Genomic DNA, 12,456 nt, shown 5'->3' with positions numbered 1-12,456 from the left:
ATCAAATGCTGGGACACTTTAGGGGCTACAAAATGGATGCATGGTCATGGTCACTGCTGCCTGTGCCCTGGCAAGATGTGTCTATCAGACTGGCTATAGGTTCTCGGCAGCAAATACCATCTGGTCCCTGTAGAGCTAATTGCCACTGCTCTGCTGCATGCATGCAGCCAGGGCCCCTCCTGGAAGCTGCCTGTTGGCCATTCTGACAGGATCAGGGGTGAGTCTTCTAATGGATGTTAGATCTACATGCTGGTGAAGCAAATGGTAATGGGGGGTGGAGGCAGATGAGGTGGCAAACACGCCATCTGGACCGTGGAAGAAAAGTTCCCGGTTAAAGGGGACCATTGCTATGGTGGGAAAAACAGGCTTTGGAATCTGACAGATCTGAACTGGGCTCTGGATACACCATCTAGCATAGCACCTTCGTGATCCATTTAGATGCTATATATTTACATCTCTGAGCCTCAGTTTTCTCTTCTGTCAAATTAGGATAATGGTATTTTCTTTATGGAGTTTTAGTGAGGATTAAATGGTGTGATATATGGCAAGATTATTTTGAGAAGAATTAATTGATATGTACCCCCAAATTCTCTCTCTCACACACACACACTGCCTTATACCTTGTCCATGTTTTAATGATCTGCTAATATTGAGGCCTCTTAACCCCAAATGAAAGTTGAACCAGAAAGAAGAAAAGGTCAAATTCTTGCCCTTTTAATGCAAACAAAGCAAAATACAACAAAACAAAACCAACAACCCTCACTGAGGGAGAAAGGAAATTTTGAGGATACTTGTTCTGTCAGATCTGCTCTCAGCCCTGACCTGAACCTTTCCTGTATACTATCCTACAGAAGTAGAGCAGACCTCGGGGTGTGTAGACCAAAGAAGATGCAGTGGTCCACTAGGGACCTAGTCCCAGGGGGCAAAAGTTTCCCCTCTCGAAGTGCAGAGGCCAGGCAATAACTTAGAATATTACTTGCTCCTTTATCAATACTAGCTTTTCTCTTTCTCAGCCAGGGGATTTTGCTCCTCAGCCCCTGCCCCCTCCAGGTGGGCATCTGGCATTGTCTGACAGTTTTGTCACAATTTGGTGGTGGGGGTTGCTTCTAATATCAAGTGGGTAGAAGCCAGGGATGCGGCTCGATATCTTACTCTGCACGGGACAGCCTCCTTCCTCCACAACAAAGAATGATTGGATCCAAAATTGTAATAGTGCCAAGATGAGAAATCCTGCTCTCCATCAGTAATTTGCAGCCTTAATTATATGTCATAATCATGTGGGGGAGTTTTAACAAAACGTATAGGCCCTGTCCTCTGGTGTTCTGATGTAATGGTTTTAAGGTGGGTCCCATGGTTTTGTGTTTGTTTGTTTTTCTAATTGTGTGTGTGTGTGTATGTGTGTGTGTGTGTTAAAATACACAAGCCATAAAATTTGCCATCTTAACAGTTTTAACTCTACAGTTCAGGGGAACGAAGTCCATTCACATGGCTGTGCAGCCATCACCACCATCTATGTCCAGAAGTCTTTTCATCTTGTTCAACTGAAACTCTCCCTATTAAACTGTAATTCACCATCCCGCCCTCTCTTCGGCCCCTGGCAACCACCACTCTACTTTCTGTCCCTGTGATTTTGACTATTTTAGATCCCTCATATAAGTGGAGCCATCGGGCATCTGACTTATTACACTCGGCATAACGTCCTCCATGTTCATCTATGAAGTAGCATGTATTGAAATTTCTTTCCTTTTAAAGTCCATTGTATAGACGTACATTTAGTGTATCCATTCATCACTCCTTCATCCATAGATGGAGGGGTCACCATAGTTGGGACCAGGCAGCATATGGGTAGTACTGAGAGAAAAAAATTCCCACTCTCGACTTCTTTGCTCTTTGTGCGGGCGGGTGGGGGGTCAGAATGACACCTGGAGATATCTCTGAGAGTGACCTGTTTATCAAAGGAGGGAAATCAACTTTTTTAGGGCCACAACATTTTCTTTTGTGTGCTTAACAACGCCCTGGCAAGTGTACTTATGTTGGCTCGTTTGGGATTATTTTACTCCCACAGTGTAGCTTGTTCACCCCGGATCCAGGTCTGACTCTCTCACTGGAGGTGTGGCTGGGATCTAAACATCACATTCAGACATCCCAGCTAAATGACTCGCAGGTAAATGTTGTCATAGCGTGAAAGATTCAACACTTTGCTAGAGCAGTGATTCATAACCTAATAAATTATAACCATCTATGCCAGCCTGATGAAGTTATTTATGGACCCTCTCCTCAGAAAACCACTCAGGTGCCCCCCCACACCTAATTTGCCTTTTCCAGATGGCAAGAATGCATAGTCTCTGATACACCAACAATTACATCTTGATTAGAGCACACACATGCTTCTTTGTCCCTGTCTCCCATAATATTTATTTCATGAGGTCATGAATAAACTTTAGCCCTTCTCTAGCTTAACTTTCTAAATTACACTGCTGGATTTTTTGACAGTTGGGTGAAATGAGATAGAGGAGAATAGTTCAGTCTGGCTTTCAGACAGAGTGCTTTATTCTAATGGTTATGGACTGGTAAATTGTAATACATTTTTCTTCTCTAATCTTTATGCATTGAACATGTCCAAAATACATATAGTTATTGTGGGTGTTATTGCCCACTTCATATTGTTTCCAGTGGGGCATGAATTCTGTGGGTGAAAATAACTGTCCCTCTTTCGGTATATCTTGACTATTACTTTAAAAAATCCTGGAGGTAGATTATAATCCTTTCCTTCCATGGTATTCTGGAGTATTGTGCTGCAAGCCCAAGCCTCATTCCCAGAACATAAATGAAGTTTACTGCAAATGAGACCATTATAAAACTTTTTAAAAAGACAATCTTAATGTGAAAGTAATCCTTCAGGAAAAGAAAAAAAGCTAATCATACCCTCATATGGAAAATGGGTAAAATTGAGAAACACTAATGGGTTATAGAGTTTATCATTTGCAGCTCACATGGCCCAGTCCTAGCATAGCTAAAAGTAATCACATTGCTTTATAGCCACTCTGCTGCCTGTGTGGTCTCAGCCCAGCTCCTAATTCAAGTGCCTGGTGTTACAAAAACTATTGTCCGCTGCCATTGGCTCAGGAGGGAGCAGTCATGGAAGCTCGGCTATTTGCCCTTTCTTTGAGTGAGCACTTGAGGGTAGGGTTTTGGCTCATTAGTTGTAACAGATGTTGGCCCTCGGCACACGGTCCCCATGTAAGCATAAACTGAAGAAACTTGTTCTCCAGAGGTTCCAGTACAGCATCCACCTTTGGAGCCAAACTCATTCAAAGACTCCGAAAGAAAAGCAGCTCATCTTCTATTACGAGTACAAGTCGGTGATCCAGGTAAGAGTAAGGACTCCCCACAGTGTGGCAACTGTGGCCATCTCTGAAGTCTATCAATTGTCTTTATAAGCTAACTTCTTCAGATTGGTCGATTCAGACTTCACTGGAGACCCAGACAAAGGCAGTTCAAGGGGCCGACAGAGAAGAAAGGCATATCTGAGAGGTAATATTTCCAAGTGTCAGAACATTTATAGTAAACATTCCAGAAGCAGGGAAATCAGTCTAGTCATGAAATATATGGAGCAGAATAAGGTTGGTTATGTTTTGGTATAAGATAAGTGTTATGTATGACCCGCTAAGATAACGAGCGTAAGTGTATGTATGGCAGAAAGCACGTAGTCTGCACACAGGCCGCTAGGGTTTGAATTCTAAGGCTTTCATCTCTGGTTGTGGGATCTTGGGCAAAGTGACTTCTCTGTGATTGGTTTTCATGTCTGTAAACCAGGGTGTGCGTAGTACCTGTGTTGAGTTGCTGAAATTTCAGTGAAATAATATATGTAAAGTATTAGAGCCTATGGGCAGTACTTCAATCAATCACTCCTCCAACACATATTTATTAGTGCCTATGATGGGCCAGGTGCTATGCTTGGCATTTGGAAAATAACAATGGACCAAAAAAACAAAAAAAAAACCCAAAACAAATCTCACACACACACACACCCCTCAGAAGCTCATGGAGGTGATATTTTATGGCGAGTGTTCAATAAATATTCACATTTTATAGCAAACGGTCAATAAATAATAGTGCTATGAAGAAGCTAATCGATTGGTTTCATCATGGATGGAACATGGCTTCCAGGAGGCCGAAATTCTGTTTATCCAAGCATGTTGCTCAGAGGATGTGACCCCCTCGGGATAAGTTTCCTGATTTTCTAATGAACCTCTTCTCTTTCTTGACATTTTTAATATTGCTTAAAAGCTGGCCTCACCCGTAGCCAAGGAACTGGAGGGCTGAGATTGTGCCTAGAACCTCACCTTCTTCACGGCCTCTGGCTAGGACCTCTCCACACAGAGGCCGTCCCCAGAGGGCTGGGAGTTCCTTCCAGCACCGTGATCTGCCCTGATGGCTGTAGCCGTGGCAGGTACAAGTTTTTGGCTTCAGTGTGACACTCGAGCTCGTCTGTCTTGATAGCTACAGCCCCTCTTGACCTTTAGCGAGCCTTTGCCCCTACTTAGTGTGCGAGAGCCCTGAATAAAGGCATTGTTGATGTTTCTGCTTGTCTGACTTGGAGCACACGGGCTGGTGCGGCTGAGCCCAGGTCTTTCTCCAACAAATCACAGAGGTAAGAGGTGTTCGTTAAAGAGACCCGACACCTGAGACGCTGCCTCCCCACATCCCATGGGGAAGGAACCAACCAAAGTTGCTGACCCCTCTTTCAGTAAGTTCCAATTCACTACTGTTAATCTTTTTCACATTTAAGATTGCATGCACAGCTATGCAAATTAGCAGAGGCTTAGAAGCTCAGGATTTGAAAGAAATAGAGCTCATCTAAAATGAGTTGATGGACAAGAACTTAACCAAAAAATTTAGAATATACTCCAGAGCCCTGGAGGAATAGTTCTGCCTAACACCAGGGAAAGGCAGGTTGAAAAAAGCACAAAAAACATATATACATGGTTAAAATGTCTTTGTATGAAAGTTTATAAGCTATCTGTGAGGTATATGTAGCAATATTACATAATCTCTACACACATATACATTATACGTGTCTGTTTAAATTTCTGAATTGATATACAACTTTGCTGCATGAGCACAATTTATACTAATAGGACTCTTTTTTTTTTTTTAAAAGATTTTATTTATTTATTTGACAGAGAGAGACACAGTGAGAGAGGGAACACAAGCAGGGGAAGTGAGAGAGGGAGAAGCAGTCTTCCCGCGGAGCAGGGAGCCCAATGCGGGGCTCCATCCCAGGACCCCGGGATCACGACCTGAGCCGAAGGCAGACGCTTAACGACTGAGCCACCCAGGCACCCCCTAATAGGACTCTTTAAAAGTAAAATCTACAGGGGCGCCTGGGTGGCTCAGTCGTTAAGCGTCTGCCTTCGGCTCAGGTCGTGATCCCGGGGTCCTGGGATCGAGCCCCGCAGCGGGCCACCTGCTCGGCAGGATGTCTGCTTCTCCCTGGGGCGCCTGGGTGGCTCAGTCGTTAAGCATCTGCCTTTGGCTCAGGTCATGATCCCAGGGTCCTGGGATGGAGCCCCGCATCGGGCTCCCTGCTCCACAGGAAGCCTGCTTCTCCCTCTCCCACTCCCCCTGCTTGTGTTCCTGCTCTCGCTGTGTGTCTCTCTCTGTCAAATAAATAAGATATTTATAAAAAAATAAAATAAAATCTACATGGCTGGCTTTAGAGGATGATATATCCATGATAACTTTTAAATGAGATAAATAAATAAAACCTATAGATTTATAGGACTGACATGTAAATCAAATAACTATCAATTTGCTGAGGTTCAGAAATTATTTTCATGTTCCAAAATGATGTTAGAAAACATGCAACTTTGCCGTTAAAGTATATTTTTCTCATTGTCTTTAGTGAATGGGTTAAAAGAAAAAAATGTCATTTAGGTTTGATTTAGACCAAGGCTCTAAAAACTTCTGTGACTTCTTTAGGTTCCATTAAAGTTGCTGTCACAATCCACGAATTTCATCATAATTAAAAGATTCAAGTCTTATTCCATTAAATATTTCATAATAATGAGTTGTAAAGTGGACTTCCTTGAGGTTTCATGTGAGGTAGCAGAGGATAATCATCAAGAGAAGAAAGAAGTGGATCAGAAACACTGGATCAGAAACCCCCAAACAGTTGAGTTATACATTTGCAAGATTTATGTCTCCAAAGTTAGAAACTGTAGGAATTAGAAGAAAATGTAGATCATCCCCGAAGAAGCAGAAAAGTGCTTTTCAAGTTTGACTTGCTCCTTCTCTGAATATTTTTTCTTATTAAAAGAAAGTAGAAGTGGGACACTGGGGTGGCTCAGTAGGTTGAGCGTCTGCCTTTGGCTCAGGTCATGATGCCAGGGTCCTGGGATCGAGCCCCGCATCGGGCTCCCTGCTCCTGCTTCTCCCTCTGCCTGCCGCTCCCCCTGCTGGTGCTCGCTCGCTCTCTCTCTCTCTGACAAATAAATAAATAAAATCCTTAAAAAAAAAAAAAAAAAAAAGAAAGAAAGAAAGTAAATGCTATAACCTTAGTTATAACTTTAGTTATATACTGTCTTGGAACAGTATTATAATTGCCCCTATGGGTCATCTCTTTCCAATAGGCTATTCTGAAAGAGTTCAAGCTTTTTTCTGTTTTTCTTCTAGTTGCTAAAATAAGTCTTAGAAAATTCTAATTTTTTGGTATTAATTGGTTTCAAAACCTCTTGAAATAAAAGTGACCCAGAGGCTGAGTTAAAATATTGCAGCCTTAAAGAAAAAGTAAACATAATACTTCCTTCAGGAAAAATCGTATTTTTCAACAAGATACAGAGACATCAATGTTGTTTACTTTTTATGCACTGTCCTCTTAATTTTCAAAGTAAGGTCAGAGTGACAGAATCATTAAAATAAAGGTTAAAAAGAGCCAAGAAAGACAATTGAACTAATATTTGTCTCAGGCAACCTCGGTGAAAGGATAATTTCTGCAAGAGATATGGAAAGCTGTAAAAGATTTCTTTTACAAAATGTCTCTTCTCTATTTTTATTCCAAATTGCTGAAGTTGACTTATAACGGCCCACAGTCACTGACATTTTAAAGGCCTTGTTCACAATTGAACATAGATTTGTAGATCAAAATTAGTTTACACATTTTTTAGTAATGTCATCTTAGCAACCTGTTTCTCCTATTGCCATTGTCCCAACCGTTGAAAAGGTTTACAACAATTTACACAGAAATATTTTCAAAGTGCTTAAGAATAGCAATCGTTCTCTGGGCCTACAAATTGGACCTATCTGTCCAACTTAGCATTAGGAAAATAATAAAGATACCATATCTGTCCTCTGGGATATTTACAGGTGGCCTATACAATGTACGTACATTGTATGTACATCGTAGTGTTAAGTGTCATTGCTGGGATACCGCTTTCTAGGGAAAGAATGAGACAAGAGTATCTACAGCTCATTCAGTCCTCGCTTCTCACCTTACTGGTGAAGTGAAAGAGATTGGAATCCTTTATCTGAAACCACACAGGTAGAAATGACCTGACGTAGCCCAGTGTTCTCCCCCATCCCCCAGGACACACACTTTGGCTAACACTTGCAGCGATCCAGTTTGCATTGTCTGATGTACCAGAGAGGAGAGAGGGCATATCTGGTCTCCCCACCTGCACCTCTTTTCTCAGATGCTCAGAGCTATCTGCTTTACCTTAGCCCTATTTGTCCAACCCGGCATTGGGAAAACGAAAAAGACAAAGCATGTGGAGCTCTCCCCTCACCTTTAGTGAGTTAGCACTTGTGAATGACACAGGGACTGGAAGGCTTTCAAAATCATCCCAACAGTTCTTCATAGCTCTGTGGCCATTTCCTACTCCTCACCAGAAGTGGATACAAATGAATGCCTTCCTTAAAAATAATTGCGGGGAAAACAAGTGAGTGGTTGCCTGTGGCTGTGGGTGGAGGGAGGAAGAAACTGTAAAGGGACAGGAGGAATCTTTTGAGTGATGGAAATGTTCTGTATCTTTGTTGTGATGCTGGTTTCTCAGGTGTATACAACTGTCCAAACTCATGGAAATGCACGCCTCAAACAGACTCTGTTTTTGCACATACATTCTTTATCCATAAAGTTAATTTTAAGAAAACTGTGCAGGGAATCCTGTGATAAAAGCTTCTGGATTATTCTCTCTTATTATGTGATGAATAAAATAGGCTCTGTTATTGTTTTATCTAGTTTTGTAAGATTATCATAAAGTAATTTTAAGAAAGCCAAACCACCTATCTCTAGGACACGGGAAATGAAAGATTTCTGAGACTTGGTACATTTAAAACTAGAAGATTGTGTAAGAAAGGTGAATTTGATTCAAGATTCTTCCCTTTCCTACCTTGGAAAGGACTGGAAACTGATCTTCATTGATGCGAGAAGGAAGAAACCCTATCTTTTGAATTCTTTGCTGACCAGACTGTCCACCTCAGTCAGTCCACAGGCAAAAAAAAAAAAAAAAAAAAGAAAGAAAGAAAGAAAGAAAAGAAAAGAAATACCTTTTTAAAAGCTTACTGCTTTCCTTTACTTATTTTCCATTTGACCTGACATCTAAAAATATACAACTATCCAATAGTCTCCCTTTCTCCATCACAGCGGATAATTAATCTACAGTTCTGGTCAACTATCTTAAGTTTGTCAATTAACGTCTATCTTTAGGCATGCCGTTTCACATCGCCTCTCCAGAGTCTCCAGGGAGAACGTCTAAATGTGGTGCCCTATTTTCATGCAACCTAATGCTCCTGAACCTGATACTATCTCTTGAATCTTGGATTGGGCTTGGTGTGGCAGGCACAGAGTCAAGGGCGCTGAAAAAACCTAGCTAAATATTTCTCTTGAAACGCCATGGAAAGTGTATGGTATGATCTCTGCTTCTGTGATAGGAAATGAAAGAATTATAGGTTTAAGACATTAAATGGAATGGGAGGAATTGCACATAGCTAATAGTAAGACCAATTAGGCCTTTTGCTGATTCCGTTGGGTCCTTAAATAACAGCAGAGCTCCCTCTGGGGCTGATGCTGGCCACAGACTGAAACAGCGCTGAAAGGGATGAGGAGGAGTGTCTCACTGGGCTGGCATGTGTTCCCCGGAGCACCCATGCCTTCAGCCCTGGCTTCCTCTGCTCTTCCGCCAGCCTGGGTCGTCTTTCCTTCTGTCCTTGCTCACCTCTTTGCCTTTCCTGTAGAAGCTGTCCTATTCATAAGTATGACTCATGAGAATCCAGGACAATAAGTAATTTAATGACCAGAAATTAGGAAAACAAACTAGATTTTTCTCTCTCTGAAGTCCTTCCTCTGGGGTTATCACTGATTCTTTGTGTGGTGCTTTACTTTTCCCTTTCATCTTGTCTATTTCCATTAAATACTGTAATATTTTAAATATTTAATTAATTTATTTATTTGAGAGAGAGGGAGATCACAAGAACAGGGGAGGGGTGGAGGAAGAAGCAGATTCCCCACTGAGCAGGGAGCCTGATGTGGGGCTTGATCCCAGGACCCTGGAATCATGACCTGAGCCAAAGGCAGACACTTAACCGACTGAGCCATCCAGGCGCCCCAATACTGTAATATTTTATGTTATTTCCCCCATACATGTATTTCATTTATGTACATGAAGAATAAAAAATGAGGGGTGTGCCTGAGTGTGGAATGGAGATCAGAGAGGGGACAAACGTACAAATTATGGCAAAGTTGCAACGCAGCATTGTTGCGTGTGTGCTGGTATTTAAGAGAGGTGGAATGGGGCTGAGGATAGGAATCAAACTCTGCTGCCTACCTGTTGGGTTGACCTTCGGCATACATGCTACCTTTACTCAAACTGTTTCCTCATCTGTAGGGGAGAATATTACCTACCTTGCAAAGTTGTTAAGACAATATAATATATGTAAAGGTCATAGTCAATAAAGAATGATATAAAAGCCTCATTAATAGGAAACTCACTGGGTTGACATTTCAATCCTTCACTTCTGGAGACACTGCCCACTTTTAAATTCCACGATCTTCCTAGCTTAAATAAAAGCTTATTCTTTTATTATGGGAATAGACATATCACCTTGTGGACATAAGCAAATGCCCCTTTGGGAATTGCTCAGCAAGGCAGTGGAGCCTGGAGGAAACAGCATGACTTTGTAGTCAAAAGACCTGGTTATGGCCCAAATCAGCGCTGTATTCGTGGTATGACCATGAGAAGATGTTTCTTGTTTTGTTTTGTTTTTAATAATAAAATTACGTGTTCCTAACCCTCTCTGTAAAAAAAACAAACAAAAAAACAACACAGAATTTTGATGTACAGATTTGGTTTTAAGAAACCACTAATACTGAACTAAACAAGAACAGCTGTTAATAATTCAGTGACATCTCAGTTGACAGCAAATTAGGATCAGAAGCTCACATCTGGAAGTGTAAAGAGGGATGAAAATATTATAGGAGGAACTTAGAAATTTAACCTGGAGGAGAAGGGAAGAAGTAGAAAACACGCTCATCATTGAAAAAGAAAAGCAACTGGGTGTGAGGCATTTGTAATAAGAATTTGGGTTTCAGTGAGCAGGGATTCTTCAGAGGAAAGATGGTGTGTCCCTGATGCAGGACAGGGGTGAGGTCTGGAGAGCAGGGTCCGATGCACCACTGCAAAAATTCAATAATGGCAGACATTTTAAAAGTATTCACGAGAAAAAAAAATAGTAAACTGGCTGAATGTTTGAAATTTAAACTTGTTGCTCCACAATTGAGAAACCAAACTCAACAATATTTTGTAGTTGCAAATAGATCTCAGAGGACACAAAATAAATGAACAATGGAGAGATATGGTAGAAAGACTCGGAAAACAGCCAGTCAGGCTAACCAGCATGGTTGCCTTCAGCAAGCTTGTGTGCTCAGGGTGGTAGTTTTATATTTACTACAGATGATAGAATCATATTTTTCTGCTAAGGGGACTATGGTGGTGACTTTTTTAAGATTTTATTTATTTATTTATTTGAGAGAGTGTATGAGCGGAGGGGGAGGGGCAGAGGGAGAGGGAAAAGCAGACTCACCACTGAGCAGGGAGCCCCCATGCCCAGGGCTTGATCCCAGGACCCCAAGATCATGACCTGAGCTGAAGGCTTACGCTTAACAGACTGAGCCACCCAGGTGCCCCTTGTGGTGATATTTATTGAATGCTTACTATGTGCCCTGCACTGGGCTAAGTGCTTTCGTTGTAAAAGCTCATTTAATCCTCATGAGAACCCAAAGATAGAGCTACAAGTTTGTTTCCCACTTCAGAGAGGAATAGACATTGAATGAATGGTCCCATGATGTACCCCAGGTCACAGAACTAACAGGTGTTTGGGGTTTGAACCCATGCCTCTGTCTCCAAGGGCTGGTTCTTAATTTCTATCAGCCCAGCTCCTCGTTGCCATATTTGTCTCCTCTGATAGGGTTTGGGGACAAGCATGGAAAAGGACATATGTGGGATGGCAGTGAAAGCAAGCTACCTTCCTGGGATGCTTCAGGAGCTGACTGGGTGCTGATCACATGCTAGCTGAAAACAATTTAAAACCTTTTAGAGATTTGAGCATATTAATGAGGACATTTTCATTCATTTTTATAGACCTAAGCAAGCTTATTTAAATCAAATAACTACCATGGATAAAGTGTGAGCCTTTACCAGTGCAGATGGATCTCAAAGACATACTGTCAAGCAAAAAAGAAAAAAAAAGCAAGTTGTGGAATGCTATGTACCAGTTTTTTGTTTACCATTTGTTTAAATGTTTGAAATACAAAGTGGTAGCATATATTATATATGGATAAATACACATTTAGTAAAATTATGAAACCATGGGTCATGTTGAGATTCATATAACACCAGCTGCTCTAACAGATAAGCCTGGAATTTTAATGGCTTTAACGCAATAAATTCTTATTTATTTTCGTTTCTATCACAATCTAATGTTGGCGTTCCTCATTCCTCGTGGCCACTGAAGGATCCTGCTGTTTCCACCTTGTGGTCCTTGGTCCCTCTGTCTTCGGGTGGCAGATGGAGAGAAGGACCATGTGCAAGGCAAATCTTCAAGCCACTACCTGGGCAGAGAAGTGACGTGGTCACTGACGCCCAGGGTCCTGTGGCCAGAACACCTAACTGCATGCAAGTCTGGGGGCTACAGTTTAACATCAGGTCCAAGGAGACAATGTAACTGATTTCGGTGATTTGCCACAGCCGGGAAGGGCAAACAGGAACTTGTGGATGGTTGCTATGTGTAGTCAGGAAAAGAGGAAAAGTAAAGTAAGTATCCAAAATTTAACATTATTATGACTGGGTGAGGGGTACCTGAGTATCGTATTACTCTCCATACTTCTCTATGTTTAAATGCTTCACAGTTTTGAGAAGAATGAAAACGGTGCAAATGGAACCTTTTCTTTGCATGTTACCT

This window comes from Halichoerus grypus, chromosome 13, assembly GCF_964656455.1.
Source record: "Halichoerus grypus chromosome 13, mHalGry1.hap1.1, whole genome shotgun sequence".
NCBI classification, from domain to species: domain Eukaryota; kingdom Metazoa; phylum Chordata; class Mammalia; order Carnivora; family Phocidae; genus Halichoerus; species Halichoerus grypus.
This window is presented reverse-complemented; position numbering follows the sequence as displayed.